We start from the raw sequence: 22,327 nt of genomic DNA on the forward strand, positions 1-22,327 counted from the left end.
CACTAATCATTAGAAAAATGCAAATCAAAATCACAATGAGATACCACTTTGCACTCACCAGGATGACTATTATCAACAACAACAAAAACAGAAAATAAAAAGAGTTGGTAAGTGTGTAAAAAGAATTGGAACATTTTTGTATTTCTGGTGGGATGTAAACATGTTAAATGGTGCAGCCACTGTGGAAAATGGTAAGACAGTTGCTAAAAAATTAAACATAGAATTGCTATATTACTTAGCAATTCCACTTAAGACTAGATACACAAAAGAATTAAGAGTAGGCATTCAAAGACATTATTTGTACATCCATGTTCACAGGAGCATTATTCACAATAGCAGAAGATAGGAAGCAAGTGAAACATCCATAAACAGATCAATAAACAAAATGTGTATATACATACAATGATATATTATTGAGCCTTAAAGAGGATGAAAATTCTGCATATGCTGCATGAATGAACCCTGAAGACATTATGCTTAGTGAAATAAGCCAGTCACAAAAGGACCAATACTATGTTGTATTCATTATATGAGCTACCTAGAGTAGTGAAATTCATACAGAAAGTATATAAAATGGTAGTCACCAGGGGCTGAAGGGAGGGGAGGATCATAAATCATTGTTTAATGGGTATGGGGTTTCAGTTTCAGAAGATAAAGACATTCTAGAGATTGATGGTGGTGATAGTTGCATAACAATGTGAAAGTTCTTAATGTCATTGAACTGTCTACCTAAAAACTGTTAAAATGGTAAATTTTATTTATGCATATTTTACCACAATTAATAACAATAGAAAAATGAAAGCAGTTTTGTTTGCTGTGAAGTAATACAATGACATTAAATACCACTAAAACTTTCAATCAGATTGAACACTCAAAATTTGGGATTGACTTACAAACTAGTTTCCTTCAGAATAAGTCTGGGAACTTGGATATCTTACAGAGACCCAAAAGTTTCAGCCCTGCATCCAACAATGGCAAATGACTGAAAAGTGTCCTTGGCTTTCAGAAATGACTGCTTCTGTTACATAAAATTCTGTATCTAATCTTACTCTATAGTTGAAACTTGTAGAGGATATTATCACCTGCAATTTGTAGTGATCTTTGCCATTTTCCTCAGGGGCATACTCTGTTCTTTTGGGGGGATTTATTTTCTCTACCTCACATATTCAAAATTAATAACTAAAAGGTGAAGTATCAGTATAAGTTTGTGGTAATTATAATAATCATGATGTAGAAGTTTGAATGGTAATGAAAACTACTCCATCCTTCCATAGAAAATTGCATGAGAATAGATCCCTATCATTGGCTACCACCTTCTGGGTGTAGTTAAGGGACCTAGCAGTTGGCAATACTGCTTAGAAGTTTGGTTTCATAGTTGTATTTCCTTGTATCTCCAAATGTTCAAGGTTAATAAGGGCAAATACACTGTATACCTCCTGTGGTAGGCGGAGTACTAAAGCTATCCTGCCAATATCCCTCTCCTCTGGTTATTTAATTACACACTAATCTACATACTTCTGTGAAAGGAATTGGCTGATTAAATTAAGGCTTCAAACTTAAAATCCAGCAATTATTCTGGATTATACAGTGGGACCAATGCACTCACTTGAACCCTTAAAGCACAGAAACCTCTCTGAATGTGTGAGATAGATACAAGAGAAAAGGAAGTTAGATTCACAGAGTGAGACTCAGCTCTCCCTTGCTGGTTTGTGGGATGAAAGCGGTCAAAGACTAGGTCATGAAGACTGCCTCTGGAATCTGAGGACGGCCTACTACCAACAACCAGTAAGGAAGTGGGAACTCCTTCCTAAAGTCACAGACTGCTGAATTTGGCTAACCAACTGAATGAGCTAGAAGCAGATTCATCCTCTGAGCCTCCATAAAGGTCTAACAGACCTTGAATTGGTCTTCTAACACTGGGAGAAGAGGAACCAGTTGGGTGATGTGGACACAGATTTCTGACCTACTGATCTGTGATATAATAAGTTTGTTTTGTTTTAAGCCACTTTGTTGAAATTTGTTACAACATCAATAAATGTTAATACAACTGTCAACTAATTGGTTAAAGGACAAAATGCTTTAAGGAAATGTTTCCTCATGTTGGGTGTAAACAGAATGGGAAAATTGAGATAGATATATATATATATATATATATCTATATATATATATAGATATATATATATATCACTTAATTGGTTCCTCTTCTCCAAGTGTTAGAAGACCAATCCAAGATCTGCTAGACCTAGACCTGTGTTACTTTGGAGGCTCAGAGTATGAATCTGCTTCTAGCTCATTCAGTTGGTTAGCCAAATTCAACAGTTAGTGACTTTAGGAAGGAGTTCTCACTTCCTTACTGGTTGTTGGTAGTAGGCCGTCCTCAGATTCCAGAGGCAGTCTTCATTCCCTAGTCTGTGACCGCTTTCATCCCACAAACCAGCAAGGGAGAGCTGAGTCCTTCTCACTCTGTGACCCTAACTATATCTATATCTATCTATCTATCCACAAAATTGTGTGAGACAATATATTTTATTAATTGATAAGGGGAAATACACAGTATGATATTAGAATTTTGGTCTTGTTTTGGTCAATGCTCAATTCACAGCATCTAGAATAGTGCTTGTCACTTAAAAAAAATGCCCAATATATTATTTTTAATGAATTGCCAACTCATCATTTCTAGACAGGTACTGAAATCCATATTGTCCAAAGGCCGATGTGTGTGTCTGGTGGTGGAGTATCTTTGGGGGATAAGAAAGGGAGTGTTGCTTATCCAATCTATATCCCTCTAGTAAGATTTTATTTATTGGACTAATTTATAAACTATTACTTAGAGGTTATGACATCTTAATATATGTATAACAATAATTTATTGCTTCCTAGAAACGAGCCACTGCCCACTGAGAGTATAGTGTCGTGTCACACTCTCTCATTGCAAAACATTTCCGAAAGAAAAGATCACAAATGATCTTATCTATGACTACCTCTCCTTCTTCATCACAACATTCTCCTGCTCATTAAGCTCCAATATCACTGTTTTTAAGGACTTTCACATGCATTTACTCTCCCTAGAGCCCTGTTTGCACAGGTCTTCATATGGCTAGTTCTTTACTCTTTAGGTCTCAGCTTAAGTGACAGTGCATTGGGTATATTCCCTCTAAACGCCCAATTTTGATATTAGCATCCTTTTCGTTGACTTTATAACACTTATCAGAACTTGGAATTTATCCTACTAATTCATTTATTTATATCATCTTTTAGAATGTAAGGTTTTCAAGGGCAATGCCCTTGTGCAATAGAGTACCCTTAGTACTTAGCACGCTACTTCCCATGGAGAAGGCACATGACCAAGTATAAACTAATTACTTAACTGCCAGTAAACATCCAAAATCACATTATAGGAAGATAAATTTCACTAATATTGAGGTTTTATTTACCCCAGCATGTACTGTATGTTGTAAGGTTATGTATTTGAATCTTAGTTTGAGAAGCAGAAAAATCGTAGGGTGGGCTGCATAATTTCAAAATTCCCTTTGAATACTGTATATATTGTCTTTCTAGCTATATAAAGAAAACTTCTAGATTTAAAAGACATGAAAATAGTAGAAAGACTACATTTCACTTCCATTTGAATTCAAATATTACAAAATCTAGGCCTAGTGGCTTATGAAGGATGCTTGTAAATTATTGGCCTATTTTTGTCATACAAGTACCAAAATTGAATTGTAATGTAGAAATTATTTTCCTACATTTGGTATCTATATTAGAACTGTATTTTCCTTCTCTACTAAAAACGGCTCATAATGAGCACATTCCATTTGCACTGTGGATGCAGTCAGAGATACTTGCTCTTTTTTCTTTTAAAAGCTATATTAATTCTCTTAGAATAAATTCTAGAGTAGCACTTAATATTGGAAAACCCCAGTAAGACAAAGTTCCTGTTCTACTTGCTACTGTTAAAATCAGGGAAGAAAATTATTTTAAAATATGAATTCATCATTTAAAACAGACATACTGAAATGGAGGTCAGCACCTACATATTTTTGACTAACATTTGACAACCCTTAACAGCTAAAAAATATAATCTAAGATTTTTCCTTTTGAAAGAATAATAGTTGGTTGAGATAATTTTTTAAAGATTGTGAAAAGGGAACTTAAAATAGCTTTGGAAGTAATTTAAATATGATGATTCTCATGTTCATATTTTCTTGATATGGAACCGAATTTTTCAACCTCCATGTGCACATTCTTTCTTGAATACTTACATTGAAAAGCATGATAATTGATCTACTACACAGAACCAAGCATGTGGTGTTATTTTATGCATGTCTTTGCTAAAACCAGTATTTTATAAAAGAATAATTAAGTATTATAATTACAATTTTACAGACAAGTTGCAGTTCAGAATTTAACTTCTTGCCTATTCTGTCTTCAGAACTAAAATTTTTAAGTAGAATATTTTGTTTTCCTCTATTTGTCCCAAGACACATAAAATTAAATGGAAAGTATTTGATCGGGTTTTTCAGTCTAGTTGTACCAGTCAACAGAGATAAAGTAACCAGGACAATAGCCCAGTAAAAACACAGCCCAGGGTGGTGTCCTTAAACTTTTGACTGAGATTTGCAAACATCTTTCTTTTCATATTGTAAGTTGTCACTGTTTCAAATAGTGGAAAAGGGTTTTTCTTTCTTTTTTTGAATATTTCATTTTAATTACATAAAATGTGCTTCTGATTTAAAGAACAGTTTGAAACATGAAAGAAGTATATAAAATAGAAAATATACGATCAGTTATTTTCCTTCACTGCCCCCCTACCAAACGACATCCAATTTAGGGCATACTAATTTTAGACATTTGTATTAAGCCTAACTTTATCTAAAAAGATCTAAATTGCTTATATATTTAGCAGCTACTTTCATGAACACTTTTGAATCTTTTATTGTAACATAAAACACAAAGAAAGCAAAAAAAATATATAGAGAGATTAATAAACTATTATAAATGGAATAATCTTAAAGCCATGACCCAGGTCAACAGATGGAACTTTAGCAGCCCCCCCAGTAGCTCCTGCATTTTCCCATATTAACCATGGCTCTTCTCCCTTCAAAAGCAACTGCTATCCTGACTTTTATAATCACTTCCTTGCTTTTTTTTCTGATTTTATCACCCAAAAGTACATGCCTGCTTTTTAAAACTTTATAATATGTTTAAGACTCTTTTACCCTACAGGTTTCTCTCTCTTTCCCTTTATTTTTATTATGGTAAACCTCTTGAAGAACCTGGGGAACTGAACCTATAGAGTTTGTCACAGCTTTGTCATCTACATTTCCTATAAAATGGCAAGTGGATCCAGATGCTTGATCAGACTTAGGTTCAATATCCTTGCCAAGATGATAGTGGTGATATCTTCTTTCATCAAGAAGTACATAATGAATGTTTCTCTCACACTATGTTTGTTTAATTTACTTATTTATGGTGTTAGCATCCACTGATGCTCCACACCTAAATCCATCAAGTCATGAGGGGTTCTAAAATGTTAATATTCAAATTCTCACATTTTGTTTTCATTAAGTAGCTGGAATAAATTTGCATTGAGATGATTTCTCCAGTCTAGTATTTGGTTTCTAATGGTATGATTAATAGAGAAGTCAGGAGAAATGCTTGACTGTTTTATTTAACTAGTTTTTGATATAATGAATCTATTACCTATCAGCCTGAGAAAATTACCGATGATTAATCTTTTTGCAGTTTCTTTTTTTGGGTTTTTTTTTTACTTTTTTATTTTTTTATTTTTTAATATGAAATTTATTGTCAAATTGGTTTCCATACAACACCCAGTGCCCATCCTAACAGGTGCCCTCCTCAATGTCCATCACCCCCTTTCCCCTCCCTCTCTCCCACCCCCACCCCCCATCAATCCTCAGTTTATTCTCAGTTTTTAAGAGTCTTTTATGGTTTGGCTCCCTCCCTCTCTAACTTTTTTTCTCTTTCCCCTACCCTATGGTACTCTGCTAAGTTTCTCAGGATCCACATAAGAGTGAAAACATATGGTATCTGTCTTTTCTCTGTATGACCTACTTCACTCAGCATAACACTCTCCAGTTCCATCCACGTTGCTACAAAAAGCCATGTGGTTTATATACACAATGGAATACTACTTTTTGCAGTTTCTTATACACTCATGGATTTAAGTGCATTTCATGGGCTTAGGTTCACTGCCATTTCTACTTTTACTGTAGCTTCCTTTGATATAACCCTGCTAAGTTTCAGATAGTCCTTGCTGTCTGGTATGCCAAACTATTCCTGCCCCAGATCTGTAATCAGCTACTTTTCAGAGAGCTCTAGTTTTTTATTGAGAAGTTATTATTTCAGGTCCACAATATTGGTACCAGAGATTTTTGGGGGTGAATTGTTTCTAGAATTCTTCAACGGACAAAATTAAATACTTTGTAAGATCTTACTAATACCTCCAATTTAAATTCAAGACTAAAGGGTTTTAACATAACCTCTTATATATTACAGTTGTATTTTCTTACTTCCACACAGTGAATTCTTATTCTTAAGAGTAGGCAGCAATACTGAAATATTTAATAACTAGTTTATTTGCTATACAACAGTCTCAGACTAACAAAATTAATATTACCCCAACTAATTATGACTACTAGGAATAGTTTTAAATTCATTTCTGCATGAGTTATGCCCACTTTCTCCCCATTGTCAGATCGTATAGTCATTACCTACTATACTCTTTCCTTTTCAAGGCTCATTTTGTCTTGGTTCTACAAGTAATTATATATTTAATCCTCTCCAGCACTAATTATGTTGATGTCTCTATAGTTATTTTCATTATCCAACTCTTGTTCTCTAGTAAGTTCCATACAAAGTGTTCATAAGAGAAATATTCTTCAAGATTTTGTGTATTAATAACAGTTTGTATATGCCTTTTATACTTGAATGTCAACTTTTTCAGATCTAAAACCATTGCTTCACATTTTCTTTCCTCAAGTATTTTCAATATGTTATTTCATATTTTTCTGGGATAATGTGTTGCTACCAAAGGGTTTGATGACCCAGTTTTATTTCCTTTATAAGTCATATACCCTTTGTGTCACATGCTCAGATTTGGGAGGTCAGTTGGGTTTTTTTGTTTGTTTGTCTTTTTGTTTTGTTGTTGTTGTTGTTGGTTGTTGTGTTTAGTTATTTTTTTGTGTGTTGTTTGTTCTGGGTAGATATTCTCAAATGTAATGTGTATTCACTCAATATGTATTTATGAATCTCTTTTTATAGTTAATTTTAAAATGTTGTTCCTTCCCACTTTTTTCTCTTAAAGCATTATTAGTTGTGTTGAGTTGCTTTTTTGGTTCTTCTCATTTAGTCTTCTTTTGTAAAATGATTTGCTCTTTTATTTCAAATTATTTTATGAGAATGTCACATCATTCTTGATTGTTTTCCTACTTCTGATACATTTTGGTCATTTATGTCTTGTATCATTTTCTTAACGTTTTTCAGTTTGTTTTGAAATTTGTGTTGAAATATTAGAGTTTGATCTACTTGAGAAGATTTAGCTCGCTGTGATGTTATTCTGCTTTGCAGTCTCTTTTTTCCTATAGAATATGGCATGAGATTTGACACTAATAATTCATCACTCATTTTATTTTATTTTATTTTATTTTATTTTATATTTTATTTCATTTTATTTTATTTTATTTTATTTTATTTTATTTTATTTTATTTTCAGGAATAAAATCTTTATTTTTCCTGGCCTACTAATAGAAACATAATTCTTTTAACTTTTAGATTCACGTTGTTTGTTGATTGAGCCCATTCTTCATATAGAAACATATAATTTAAAAATTCAAGTAAAAAAATGTCCTGGATATATTTTCCTGCATTTAGAACTATTAGAGATACATATTCACTGATAGGTACTTGTCCTTGACACTTTGTCTATCTTTTCTTTTCTTTTTTTTTTTTTTTTATCCTGTGGTTAAGATCTCTGTAGAAGGGCCTAATATACTATCTGTCCTATACTTTAAAGGATTATCATTTACTATTCTTCTGAAATATACATATATATATATGTACCACCCTCCCCTCCCTCCAACCCCCCATTAACCCTCAGTTTGTTCTCAGTTTTTAAGAGTCTCTTATGCTTTGGCTCTCTCCCACTCTAGCCCCCTTTTTTTTTTCCTTCCCCTCCCCTATGGGTTTCTCAACAATAGCCAAATTATGGAAAGAGCCTAAATGTCCATCAACTGATGAATGGATAAAGAAATTGTGGTTTATATACACAATGGAGTACTACATGGCAATGAGAAAGAATGAAATATGGCCCTTTGTAGCAACGTGGATGGAACTGGAGAGTGTTATGCTAAGTGAAATAAGCCATACAGAGAAAGACAGATATCATATGTTTTCACTCTTATGTGGATCCTGAGAAACTTCATCACTCATTTTAAAAGGAAGTTTGGTTCATATAGCTCTTACTACATCAGAGAAACCCACTTTTCTATTGTTTTGTGTAGTATTTTAAAATATGGCATCTTTCTGGGGTGCCTGGGTGACTCAGTCGGTTGGGGGACTGACTCTTGATTTCGTCTTAGGTCATAATCTTGCAGTTTCACGGGTTCCAGCCTGCCAACTGTGCAGAGTCCGCATGGCATTCTCTATCTTCCCCCTGACTTTTCCCCCTCCCTCACTCACACTCTCTTTGTCTCTCTCAAAATAAGTAAATAAACTTAAAAAAAATTTTTTTTAAATATGGCATCTTGCTTTCTTGTCCTATTCCCCTTCCCCATTCTGCTTCCTTCCAGTAGTTTCTCTTTAGTGTAGAGGATCTTGTTTAGAAGAGATCCTGGGTATATCAGTTTTGAATATTCATTGAAGCTAGATTACTTCAGACCTTTTGAATCTTACCATAGGCCCTTTGCTCTCCTCCGCCATCAGAATGAGCAACTCTCCATATAGATGTAGCCAGTATTCTCAAATTGTCTCATGAATAACTATGATGAATGACTTTGGACTCTGGGATCTCCTTTCTCTATGTTTATCATTTAACGCTTTGTTTCCTTCTATCTTCTATTGTCCCTGTACCAGTAACTGACGCATTTGTGGCTATATATGCTGGTATTGTGAAGTTCATAGGGATATCTAATCATTGATGTTTATATGAATGTTGTCCATTAAGCTTTTGTTGTTTTGGTTTTTTGGTTTCTTGTTTTTTGTTTTATTTATTATCTCGTTGTTTCGTATGGTTTTATGTGAGGATTTAGGAAGAGCCAAAAACTATACTGCCACTGTTAACATTAACATCCCTAAATCTTTGCATTAAGTTTTTAAGTAGATGCTTTTTAAATTAATTCATTGATATAAAATGCTCTCTTTTGGGGCACCTGAGTGGCTTTGTTGGTTAAGCATCTGACTCTTGACTTGACTCAGGTCATGATCTCGGGGTTGGTGAGTTTGAGCCCTGCATCAGGCTCTGCACTGACAATGCAGAGCCTGGTTAGATTTCTATCTCCCTCTCTCTCTGCCCCTCCTCTGCTTGGTCTCTCACTCTCTCAAAATAGATAAAAATAAAAATAAGCTTTTAAAATGACTCTCCTTAAATATCTATTTAATTTACTTTTTCACTCATTTTAAATAGCCATAATTTTCTTTAGCCTAATAGAAACTTCTCAGCCCAAACCTACATAAAATATTGGGATTTGAGCAAATACATAAAATACTTAAGAAGAAAATCAGGCACAAGGTTCAGGAAGAAGCATGAAATCACACACTTTTCCTATTTTAATCTTAGTGAGTTTATAAAAGCAGCAATGCCTTTGCAACCTGTAGTTTTTTCTTCTAGAGGAGACCTATGATAACAAAATCATAACCCTTGGGTCTCTGCTTGTCTTGCTGCAGGAAACGACAATTTGGCTCATACCCTGAGTGCTTGGCAAACTGAATTTGAATGGTAGACATAAACCTTTCCAATTCAAAGAGCAAAGGGGAAAAGAGGTTTGCAAATATATCCCCACTATTCCTATTTTGGATATGTATATGATGATCCTCAAGGATAAAGAATTGAACTCTGGTGCAACAAACAGTATTGTGTAAAAATGACCCTGGAAAATAAATCACTTTTCACTGAGCAAAAAGCTTTTTGGGGTGAATAGATGTCCTCCCTTCTCAGTACTGATTCTACACTAATTGGGCATTTGACATGCCTTACATTCTGGGCATCAGCCTTTCCCAAGTATCCTTATAAAAACCATCACAAGCAAATTTGGACAACCTTGTACCAAGCAGATTATTTATTCTGTTGTAAGGTTGCTTTCATGTTTGCCTTAGAAAAAGAAAGAAACACAGAGACAGGATCTTTCCCCTAACATATATAGGTAAGGCATGTCCAGCAAAAATACACTAAACCTAGCACGTGGATCTCTGCCTCTGCTTATAAACTTTAGAATCAATTTGTTGATATCAACCAAATAATTTGGTTGATTTTTAATTGGGATGTCACTGAGTCTACAGATTAACTAGAAAAAAATTATCTTAACAATATTAAGACTTGCTACTCATAACCATAGAGTATCCATTTATTTAGTTTCTACTTATATTTTTTATTAGAGTTTTGTCATTTTCCTCATTTAGATATTTCATGTATTTTGTTTGACTTATACATAAGTATTTCAGTCTGGGGAATGGTAATTTAAATGGTTTTTATATATCAAAATTTACTTGTTTATCGCTGGAGTATCTGCATTTTACAACTTTGCTATAATTTGCTATAACTGTTCCAGAAGATTTTTGTTGTTGATGATATTTATTCTTTTGGATTTCTATGTAAATTTTCATGTCATCTGTCAACAAAAGAGTTTTATGTCTTCCTTTCCAATCTGTTAACCTTTTCTTTCCTTTTCTTGTCTTACTGCATTAGCCAGGATTTCTAGTACAACATTTAAAAGGAGTGGTGAGAGGAGACATCCTTGCTTTGCTACTGATCTTAGCAGGAAAGCTTCTAGTTTATTACCAGTAAGTATTATGTTAGCTAGAGGTTTTTTTGTATGTATTCTTTATCAAGTTGAGGAAGTTTCCTTCTATTCCAAGTTTGCTGACAGTTTCTGATTATGAAAGAGTGTTGGATTTTGTCAAATGCTTTTTCTGAACATGTTGATATGATTATGTGATTTGTCTTCTTTACTCTGTTGATATGATAGATTAAATTGATTTTCAAATACTGAACCAGACTACATACTTGGTATAAATCCCATTTGATCTCATATAAAAACCTTCTTAAACATTGTTTGATTTTATATGCTAATATTTTATTGATAATTTTTGCAGCTATGTTCATAAGCAATATCAATCTGTAGTTGTCTTTTCTTGTAATGCCTTTGGTTTGAGAATTAGGGCAATGTTGGCCTCACAGAATGAATTAGGAAGTAGTCTCTCTGCTTCTATCTTCTGGAGGAGATTGTAGAAAAACACTTTTTTCTTTAAATATTAATATTTTGTAGACAATTTTTGCATCTATGTTCATAAGCAATCTCAATCTATAGTTGTCTTTTCTTGTAATGTCTTTGGTTGAGAATTAGGGTAATGCTGGCCTCATACAATGATTTCGGAAGTAGTCTCTCTGCTTTTATTTTCTGGAGGAGATTGTGAAAAAAATGATATACTTTTTTCTTTAAATAATATGTATACTTCATCATTGAGCCCATCTAGCCTTGGCACTTTCTGTTTGGGGAAGTTAGTAATTATTGACTCCATTTCTATTCAGATTGTCTATTTCTTGAGTAAGTTTTGATAGATTGTATCTTTCAGTGAATTGATTTATTTCATTTAGGTTTTCAAAGTTGTGGGCATAGAGTTGTTCATGGTATATACTTATTACTCTTCTAATGTCCATGAGATCTGTAGTGATGTCTTCTCATTTCTGGTATGAGTAATTTGTGTTTTCTTATTTTTTCCTTGGTTAGTCTGCCTATTTTAGAAACCATAATCCAACATACTTTCTGGTGATATTTCATCACCCCCTACCTTCTCACCTACAAACGAGAAGGAATAAAAAAAGCTTTTCCCTTTCTTATTAAGGGACTGGCCTAAAAATATGATCTACAATAACAAAGCACACACTTGAATCCAATTTTTTTATACTGAATTAAGATGTCATTTTATAACAATACAACTTTCTTCCATGATTTGGTATGTTAGGTATTTTTACCTAAGCATTTAAAAGTGATTTTCTATGAACATATGAACTTAGTGAATGGCTCATCCATTCATTCACTTAGTTGGTGTTTTGTTGTTGTTGTTGTTGTTGATAATCAAGTTGACACCATTAATCTTTTAATTCAGAAACTGGGTCTAGTTATTTAGGCTGTAACCCTGCTTAGAATGCAGTCTAAACAAACTCTATATCCTTTGACCAGATTTTATCTTCTGTCATCAGATTTTATCTTCTGTCTTGTCTCATATTCCTCTCTCACTGCGGCTCTCCAGAGCTGGCATTAATTTTGTTTCTCAAATATAGCATCTCATTTCTACTTTACAGCCTGTATTCTTTCTGTTCTCTCCGTCAAGAACTCTATTTTCCATGATACTTTTATTGACCATTTGGTTTCAAGTCAAAAACTGTCCTAGGAATTCTTCCTTCCTTGAAACCCTTACCTAAAGCATTCTCTGCTCTAGTCCCTAAGTCACTCTCTATCTCAGTATTAAACTTTAACACGTATTCCTATGTCAGTTTTCTATTTATTTAATATTTTTACCTGTTTATCATCAAGTGTTCCCAACATCACAAAAGCTCCATGAAGGCAGATGTCAAATCTCTTCACCACTATAATGGCACTAAAGCCGTTTCTAGCTCACGAAGTTCAATATATATTTCTTGCATGGCTAAAATTCAGTGAGGGGGAAAAAGCACACTGTGTAAAACAAATAATTTTTGACATATTGTCTTATTAATTTATATGTAACTTCTGATTAAGAGGGTTGCATCTCTCTTCTTTGTATGCCTATTATTTCTCTAATTGGGGTTCTATTCTATTCTATTCTATTCTATTCTATTCTATTCTATGTTTCTAGTATCCTCAAAGTTTTATACTATTTCTACTCTAAACACATTTATATTCATGCAATTTTTATGTTGAACCTGTTACTCAAAAGTTGATAATTTCTATAAGTATGTTGTAATGGGTGGCTCATATTAGCACCACTTTATAATTCTGTCATTGTGAAAATGGCAAACCACTGATATATGTGTATATTGTAAGTAGGAAAATAATCCATGTAGATACATCTTGTTTTTCCAGAGTCAGAAAGACATTTTAAGTAATCAACATGGTTAATTATTTCCCTTGGAAGTTCATAAGGTTGGCCCAAGGAATAACTCAGTACAGTTTACCAATAGCTACTACTCCCAGTCCTCATCTGCAGCCCCACAACCATACAATCTTGATTCTCCAGGTAATTATTTTGAAATGAATTCATATCATCTTAGAACTTAAATATTTAGATACTAATGTATACAATGTATATAAATTCACTGAAGTTCAATCTAGCTAAGAGACCTCTTCCCTCCCATCACAGCATCAGAGTGGTGTTCTCAAAGGCTAATGAAATTATCTTAATTAATCACCTACTTTAACCTCCCATGTCTTCCTATTTAATGTATCATTAAATCTAAGCTCCAAAAACCTAAAAGTCACTTCAGGCTGAACCAAGCTAGAAGGAGCCAGAAACACAAATCCATACTTTTCCTAACCCCCAAAACATTTCTAAACTGGTATCAAGAATCTATAAAACCTAAAACAAACAAACAAGCAAACAAAACTAAAAACAAAGAAGGCTAAGTTTGGGAATTTATTTCAAACCTTGACTTAGACTAGAAATTTTTTTTGAAAATACTGGTATAATGAAATGAACAGTAGGATATGAGTCAATACATTTCAATTCTAGTACTGAAGAGGGTCTAATTTATTATCTGTATGCCATTAGGCAAGTTACTTTATTTTTCTGGGGCCAAATTTGTTCATGTGTAAAATGAAAGTTTGTCTCTGGAGTAATTTCTAGCATTGCAGTAGCTAAAAATGTATTATCATGGAAAATGATCTTTTAGAACTAAAGTTTCACAGTAGGAAAGCCTTAGGGTATCTATGGGCTATGATGCTGTAGCAGCTGAAAAGAGTTTAGTAACAGCATTAAATGTGAGAACTGCCCATTAAACTGCAAAAATATTAGGGAAAGAATAACACCATGTGAAAAAAATTCAACAATGCCCTCTCTTTCTGAGAAAAGGAAATTTGTTGCCTTGGACAAAACGAATTTCTACACCCTCCATAAGAAGGTGGACTGATGATATTATATATCTATATAGAAAAATAGAAATTTCTGATTTTTATACATATGAGATAAAATTTTTACCAAGTTTCTATAAATGCATAGGTGAGCTACTATGCCAATGATCCTTATATCTATCATATACTTTGGTGGAATTCAAGGATGTAGAAAAATGAAAATGTCATATGAAATATGAAGATTACAAAATTACATTTATATCTTTGGGTTGAAAATATGAAGTGGTCTCTATTATCATGTAATCTGATTTTTAAGAATATTTCTTATCTTCCCATCCTAAAAATAAATGATTCAGATTAATTAAGAAAAACTGAGTTTGATAGAGACAGATTTTTTTCATCACCCAATGAGAATTATAAAACTGAGATGCCATTACTGAGAAGGATCATAATTCTCAAGAGTAGTAACATTTTAAATAGTATTATTAGATTATAGAAGAAATTTCTATTTATAGAAGGAATTGGAAGTCACCTTCCAATGCTAAACAATTATTATTTGATTTGGGAAAATAAAGTTTTGCTATCTGATAAAACAATTTCACATGTTAAAAAGTAGGTTGAAGGAAAGACATGCATAAAAGAATATTTTTGAATAATAAAGGATAACAATAGATGGTAAAAAACAGTAGGAGATGGTTTATAATGGAATAGACAAACACAATTATTCTTTCTATATAAAGATATTGACCAGAATATGACAAAGAAACAGAATCTGAAATTGACTTGCAACATGAAACTGAATCCCAAGCAGGAGCTCATATCCCCAAAACATGTCAATCATGCTTTAGCCATTTAAACAAAATTATCTGCTTCTCCTTTGTGCCCTCCCCTCAAAATGCCTTGTTGGAAGTATGGTTTTGAACACAAAGAAAACTTGTAGTTGTTTGTTTACTACTTTCTTTTGTTATGTTGAAATTTTCCAAGGTCAATATTACCTTGCCTGCTTTTGATCAATGATAGTAATTGTGAAACTATGCACATATACAATGCCCAATAAATAGCTGATGATAATTTTCACTTGTTCTCTTATAACCTACATTTATTTTCTTTCTTTTACTATGAGAAGATAAAAATGAGTTCAATATCTCAAGTTGCTTAGAGACCACATTATATTTCAACTATTCTTTCTACATTCTGTATTTTACCACATAGCTTATTTGTAAAATAGGTTACTCTTCTACACTATTTTATTAACCTGATACATTTTTCAGTTTTGCTGTCTCTTCTATTGCCCAGCTTAAAAATAAATAATTCTTTTAAGTTCTTTCTTTTTCACTAGTCATTAAATTTTACTTATTTATGTGTGGAGAATATACTGATAGGATTAACAATCCAATTATTTGGTTTGAAGGGGGTTTATTGTGCATGTGTGTATGTGTGTGTGTGTGCGTTTGTGTGTGTGTGTGCGTGCGCGCGTGTAATGTTTTTCACATACCCTAAAATAGATGCATCTCCCTCTTCTATATAATTTGAAATAATTATTGAAAGGAAATCAAATGCAAGATCACTGCCTAACTGGTTCAGAAAGTCAAAGGAAAAAAATGATTAGGGTACTTTCACAGAGGTGGGTTATTGCTAGCAAACAACAATCTTGATTTGCTTTTCTCAGCAGTAGCAAAAAGGAAGAAAGAACACTGCTCTACATCCATTATTACAGTAGGAATTTTCAGTTTAAGAACTACCTAGTAGAAACAAGAATAATGGGAAGGCTACAGAGTATAAATATTTCTCATAAACCATTTATGAAAGTTACATTATGCTGATTGTATAAAACTGTACTTTAGAGAGGTTCTGTAGAGATAAACTTACCCTTTCAATTATCCAGTATGTTTACAGAATTCTACCACTGTTTAGTGGGCTGCCGCTCTTAAATTTTCATATGTGAATTCTTTACTGAATATCTTGATAGCTCTATAACTTACTACCTTTAATGCATCAATAAGAACAATAGTATACTGGGGATGAACTGTGACCTTTTGGTAAAAGGTTGGCATTCTTTTATCACACGTTCTTATACCCAGCTGACTTAAAACATGTCAATGTAAAAGGGATTTGGCAGTTGTTAAAACTCTGTTAACATATTCATAAAAAGTGAGCAAATTATTATTCCATTTACCCCCAAAATGATGATTCAATTTCCATGCATACTGGGATTTCTTTCAACATTGTATAACTTGTATACTTGACAGATTCCAGAAAATTAACGATAGTATGCTAACAATTTAGCTAACAATGCAAAATTTATTTTATAAATAGTAATCTCCATCATTTTATATGTTAGTTTGAGAGTTTGGGATTTTAAGAATCCCTTCAGTTATTCCAATGTATCTCAGGAATAAATGGCTTAATTTCATTGCCTATATGTGTGTGTATGTGTATTTGTGTACCTTTTTGTCACCTTGGTTTCTATTATTGAGTTTCTATAGAGATTTATATTAGAGTTAACACAATTTTTTTTCTTTTCTTTTTTTTTCCCTGTTCTAGTGTCACTCAAACACAGACCTACTCAATCAAGATGAAATAGCTGGTAGAATAAACTCACTCAGTTAACACTGGCAAGCAAGTGAATATGGTTTCCACTCCGAAGTTTGATATACTACACATTTAAAAGCACAGCTTAAAGGAACATGTTAAAAAATAATTTGTTCTGGGGCGTCTGGGTGGCTCAGTCGGTTGAGCTTCGGACTTCAGCTCAGGTCATGATCTCGCGGTCTGTGAGTTCGAACCCCGCATTGGGCTCTGTGCTGACAGCTCAGAGCCTGGAGCCTGCCTTGGATTCTGTGTCTCCCTCTCTCTCTGACCCTCCCCCGTTCATGCTCTGTCTCTCTCTGTCTCAAAAATAAATAAACATTAAAACTTTTTTTAAATAATTTGTTCTTGGGATATGCATACTGAAAGGGCATTTTGTTTTCAAGGTAATTTTTAAATATTTTTATTATTAAAGCAAAAAGTGTTTCTTACAGAGAAATCAAAGAAGATAGGTAAGTGAAAGAAAAAGAAGTAAAAAAGTCTTCATTTTTGCCACAAATCACTGAAAACCATATATGTATTGAAATTTTGTGTTAATTATATCATAGCACACTTTTATCATTTTTATTTTAAAAATATACTTAAGAACATCTCCATGCCAACAGATAAACTTCTGCAACAGAACTCCTAATGGTTTTATAGCTGTTCATTGTTTAACAGCTCAGATATTTTTGTAAGTTTCTATTTTGATATAATTTTGAATTTAGAGATAAATTCAAGAATAGTGTAAGGAACCCTCTTATTCCCTTTACCCATATTAGCAATTGTTCAAATTTCTATTTCTCTCTCGCCTACTCCCTCCTTCTATCTGATATATATATATATATATATATATATATATATATATACACACACACACACATATATACACATATATATACATATATATATAAAATGTGCTAATATATGTGTTAATTGTGTGTGTGTATATATATACACACGTGTGTGTGTGTGTATATATATATATGTATATATATATATATACATACATACATACATATATATATATATATAGACACAAATTGCTACATTTTGCTGAACTACTTGAGAATAAGTTAAAGAAACTATACCCCTTGGTCTCTAAAAGCATTTAGTGTAGGGGTGCCTGGGTGGCTCTGTCCATTAAGCATCTGACTTTGGCTCTGATCTTGCTGCTTGTGAGTTTGAGCCCCGAGTGGGGCTCTGTGCTGACAGCTAAGAGCCTGGAACCTGCTTCAGATTCTGTCTTCCTCTCTCTCTGTTCCTCCCCCGCTCACACTCTGTCTGTCTGTCTGTCTCTCTCTCAAAAATAAATAAACAACAAAAAATTATTGTATTTCCTAAGAATAAACACATTATCTTTCATAAATAAAATGAAGCTTTAAAAATTAAATTTCAACAACACAAAATTGTTTAAATCATATTCCATATTTAATGTCATTAACTGTTTCAATTTTTCCTTTATGGCTATCTTTTCCTGAACTAGGATCAAATTCAGGACCAACTTTCAATTTAGTTCTCATAGCTTTTTAGTTTCCTTTATTCTGGAACATGTTCTCAGAATTTTCTTGTTGGTTTTCATTGACACTTTGAGAGTTAGGAACAGTTTGTTTATAGAATGTCCTTCAACTTCGATTTGCCTCTTTGCTTGTGATTAAATTTAAGACTTAATATTGTTGGCAGGAATAATGCAGAAAGTATGTGTATTTCTATGTGCATTTATAAGAAGGTACTTGATGTCATTTTGTTGCAATATTCGTGATGTTATATTTGATGGCTTTCTTCAGTGGCATTCTCCTGGTTTCTCCACTATAAAGTTACTATTTTCTATTTTTAATTAATAAGTAAGTTAGAAAGAGATCATATAAATATCAAGTTCCTTAGAAAAATTTCATCCAGGTGTTTTAGCATCCATACTTCCTATATTTATTAGATAGCATTCTACTATAAGAAAAAAGCTTTTCCTATACTTCCATTTTATATTAAACATACATTCCATGCTAGATATTCTGGAAACAACCTTAGTATTTTTTATGTCATAAATGCTTTATGTTGAATTCACAAATGTTCAAAATGAGGTATAATTGAAAATGGTATTAGAAAAAGATATCTATGCTTCAACCTAAAAATGTACCATGAGACTAAAAAAAGATCTCAGGTATAGCTTAAGTGAAAGTATCAATAAATTTAGCATTGATATTCCCTTAATCTTTCATCTATATGGTTCTTTGTTAGGTAACAAAGAGTCTCTATAGTCTCCTTCCACCACTAAAATATATATTAAATAATATTATAAGATTGAAGGAGAAGAAATCTTGTAGTGTAAAAAGTATTTCTGTTTCACAGAAATTTTTAGATACATAATGAATGTTTAATAAATAATTTTTTAAAGTTTTTCCATCTCTCTGCTTGTATTAATATGGAATATAGCCATATTTTTTATTTTTCTATATTTCATCTCAATTCATTTTGTTTCATAATTTCTAGTACAGTTAACATACAGTGTTATATTAGTTTCAGGGTACAATATAGTGATTCAACAATTCCGTATATCACTCAGTGTTCATCATGACAGTGCACTCCTTAATCCCCATCATCTATGTCACCCTTCCACCCCTACCCACCTCTCTTCTGGTAGCCTTCAGTTGGTTCTCAGTATTTAAGAGTCTGTTTCTTGGCCTGTCTCTCTCTCTCTCTTTTTCCCCTTGTCCATTTGTTTTGTTTCTTAAATTCCACATGTGAGTGAAATCACATGGGATTTGTCTTGCTCTGACTGACTTATTTCACTTAGCAATATATTCTCCAGCTCCATCCACCTCATTGCAAGTGATGCCCATATTTTTGTCAGTGAGATTTGTTTATTATTATAATTATTTTTGATTCTTATATTGTCCTCAATTTGGCCAGTGGGAATCCTTTAGAAATGTTTCCTGTGTCTTTTTGACAAGCTTTCATGATTTTTTAATTCATATTTTCAATGAGATCATTGTTGACTCACATGTAGTTGTGAAATAATATGGAAATATTCCATGCATGCTTTACTGGGTTTTACCAATGTTAGTATCTTGCAAAACAATGGACAATATCACAACCAGGATATTAACATTGATATAATCAGTTTTGTATAGATTTCCCAGCTTTACCTGTGTTCATTTGTATGAGTATTTAGGTCTGTACCATTTTGTCACATGTATATGTTTGTGTATCACAAACACCACAGTAAAGACACCAAAAAGTCCCATTACCACATGGACTCCTTGAGTTTCCCTTTCATAACTATCTCCGCCTCTCTCCACTGCACTCTGTCCCTAACCCCTGGCTAACACTAATCTCCTCTCCATTTCTAAAATTTTGTCACTTCAAAATTGTTATATAAATGAAATCATATATTATGTAAACTTGAAGGATTTGGTTTTTTTTCACTTAACATATTTCCTAGGGAACTAATTCAAATTGCTTCATATCTCAATAGTGTATTCCTTTTTATTGCCAATTTATATTCCATGATGTGTATGTAACACAGTTTGTTCAACCATTCATTTGTTTAAAAGTATTTGGACCATTGCCAGTTACCAGCTATTACTAATAAAACTATGATGAACATTCGTATACAAATTTTTCATGAACACAAGTTTCATTTCTCTGGGATAAATATGTGAGGTTGTAAATGGTAGATTGTATGGGAATTGCATGTTTAGTTTTAAAAGAAATTGCCAAACAGTTTTCCAGAGTGTCTGTACCATTTCACATTTCTACTGCAATGTATGAGTGAGTCACTTTCTCCACATCCTTGTTATGATTTGGTTTCATTACTATCTTTTTCTTATTTTAGCTATTCTAATAAATAAATAGTAATGTCTCATTTTGGTTTTAACTCACATTTCTCTGATGGTTAGTAATATTAAACATCTCTACATGTGTTCTTTTTGCCCTCAAATATATTTTTTGTTGAAATGTCTGTTCATGTCTTTTGGCCATTTTCTTTTCTTTGTTTTTTAAATGTTTATTTATTTTTGAGACAGAGTGTGAGTGGGGGAGGGTCAGAGAGAGAGGAGACAGAGGATTCCAAGTGGGCTCTACTCTGACAGCAGAGAACCCAACACAGGGCTCAAACTTATGAACTGTGAGATCATGAACTGAGCTGAAGTCGGACGCTAAACAACTAAGCCATCCAGGCATCCCTTTTGCCCATTTTCTAATTGGATTGGTTGTATTTTTTTTATTGTTGAGTTTTAAAAGTTCTTTATACATTCTGGACACTGATATTTGGTCAAATATGTGTTTTGTAAATATTTTCTCCCAGTCTGTAGCTTTACATACCTTTCACATTGGCTTTAAAAGAGTAGGAGTTTTCTATTTTTGTTGGGTTGAATTTATCAGTGCTTACTTTCATGAATAATATTTTGGGCATCAAGTCAAAGCCTCTTTACCTAGTCCTAGATAGTGAAAATTTTCTCATAGCGTTTTCTAGAAGTTTTATATTTTACATATATAATCCATTTTGAGTTAAGTTTTGTGCAAGTATAAGGTTTAGGACAATTTTATTTTTCTTTCTTTTTTTTTTATTTTGAATGCCCAATTACTCCAGTACCATTTATTGAAAAGGTTAACCTTTTTCCAGTGAGCTGCTTTTATATCTTTGTAAAAACATTGGTTGAGGATATTTGTGTGGGTCAATTTCTGGGCTCTCTACTTTATTCCATTCATCTATATGTATATACCTCCACAAATACCACACTACAGTGTTTTAATTAGCTATATAGTAATCTGAAATATTGAGTAGAATAATTATTTACATTTTATTCTTTTTTGTAAAGATTGATTTACCTCTTAAATGGCTTGTGTCAATCCATATAAATTTTACAATAGCTGCATCTATATTTACACAGAATCTTGCTAAGCTTTTGGTAGAAAACACATTAAAACTATAGACTAGTCTGAGGAGAACTGGCATATTTATTGTATTGATTCTTCCAATCATAAACACACACACACACACACACACACATATATCCACTCATTTAAGTTTTTTCTTTCTTTCATAAATAATTTTTAACTTTCAGTATACAGATTCTATAAATGTTTTGATATATGAATACCTAAGTATTTAATTTTCTTACAGAAATTACAAGTGGTATAGTAGTGTTTTGCAATGTTTATTTATTTTGAGAGACAGAGTCCATACAAGCAAGCAGGTCAGACAGAGAGGGAGAAAGGTAATCCCAAGTAGGTTCTGCACTGTCAGCACAGAACCCAAAGTGGGGCTTGATCTCAGGAACCATGAGATCATGACCTGAGCCAAAATCAAGACTTGGGTGCTTAACCAACTGAGCCACCCAAGTACCCTGTATTGTGTTTTTAATTTCATTTTTCTTCATATTCATTTAGAAATTTGAATATTTTTTGTTTGTTGATCTTTATTCTGCAAACTTGCTGAACTCATGTATTAGTTGTAAGAGGCTTTTTTGTTTTATTTT

Source organism: Panthera leo, chromosome B2 (assembly GCF_018350215.1).
Source record: "Panthera leo isolate Ple1 chromosome B2, P.leo_Ple1_pat1.1, whole genome shotgun sequence".
NCBI classification, from domain to species: Eukaryota; Metazoa; Chordata; class Mammalia; order Carnivora; family Felidae; genus Panthera; species Panthera leo.